Source organism: Xenopus laevis, chromosome 3S (assembly GCF_017654675.1).
Source record: "Xenopus laevis strain J_2021 chromosome 3S, Xenopus_laevis_v10.1, whole genome shotgun sequence".
NCBI classification, from domain to species: Eukaryota; Metazoa; Chordata; class Amphibia; order Anura; family Pipidae; genus Xenopus; species Xenopus laevis.
In genome coordinates, this window is record NC_054376.1 from 78,669,458 (window position 1) to 78,670,995 (window position 1,538).

Sequence of the window (1,538 nt, forward strand, 5' to 3'; positions counted from 1 at the left end):
TCCTTCTTCAATGTTTGGCTTTTTCTTGATAAACTGCACCAAGGCTCATTTACCATTTAAATGTGAGTGCCAGCATCTTTATGTGTTTTATACGCTTTATATGATTTTGAACCTGCACCCAGTCTATCGAAGTTGGAGTATCGACACAGTTGATATATATATATATATATATATATATGGACATATAGGTCACTTAATCAATATAAAGTATATGTTGTTTAATTTAATAATATTATTACCCATTATTTAAATAGTGAATAACAAATTCACAACATTAAATGAAAGATTGGATTTAAGTCCAATTCAATTTAGTCTGATTATTCCTCCCTTAATTAAACTATTTCATTAAGTCTCCTCTATAGTTGTACTATGTGATTCTGATGGCTGTTCTAAATAAGGAATGCCATATAACTTTCTATGGCTGAAATAAACCCAATACTTTTCTATAAACCAACACACATCGTCATTTTTGCATCCGGATAGAAATTTCATAAATATTTTATGTGGCAAATTGCACTACAATGAAATGTAAATATTATCGCTGTCTGCAAACAATTTGTAGGTCCTTATCATTCTCAGTCAGTCTAATGGTAAATCAACATTTAACTGTATTGAAAATCGAGTGTTTATATCTATAAAATATTTCCAGGACTATGCAACACTGTTTAGGTGTGGGTGAGGATCAGAAAACTCACACATGACCCTGTAATGACACTATCAAGCTGCACCACATAAGTAATTCACTAGCGTATACAAGACCAGTGGAGCCCTTAGGGCTCTTACTTTGTGTGTGTTTGAGCAGATCTAAGTACTGTACATACCTTAATTGATAAATGTTATTCTGCCTTGTACTCACAACCATTCAGAGTTGTATTTTAGTGTGCTTTTTAACATTTTTAGATTGGGACAATGTATCTGAAAATGAACAAAAACTGTTGTTTTTTTTGTAACTGTGTCTATGATATTTGTGTATGTTTGTCTATTTGTAACTATGTGAATGATTGTGTCTGTAAGATGAGTATGCCCATGGTTTTTTGTGTGTGTTTCTGTTATTTTGTTTTATTATTTCTATATTATTTCAGAGGTTCCGATTTATATTTGTTTCTACAATAAACTCCAGACATAAAGTATGTTATCATTAAGTTAATTTTAGTTTTCATGGCTATTAAAAAATATATTTTTCATTAAACCCTTTTTACACATGAGCCACATTGATATATAAAAAAAAAAAGATTCGGGGAGCAGCACAAACATGAAAAAAATGTTATGTGGGCACTAAATAAGTGTCTATTTGATAGCTTCTGATTGAAATGGCAGCCTACAGGAGGCTCTGTTTGGCAGTACATCTGGTTTTTATACAACTAAATCTTCCAAAAATCCTCCAAACCAGGAATTAAAAAATAAGCATCTGCTTTGAGGTCACTGGGAGCGACATCCAAGGGGTTGGTGAGTAACATGTTGCTTATGAGCCTCTGGTTGGGGAATTCGCTGCTCTAGAATTTCATTTATCCTTGAAGAAAAAGCAAAATAAGGTATGT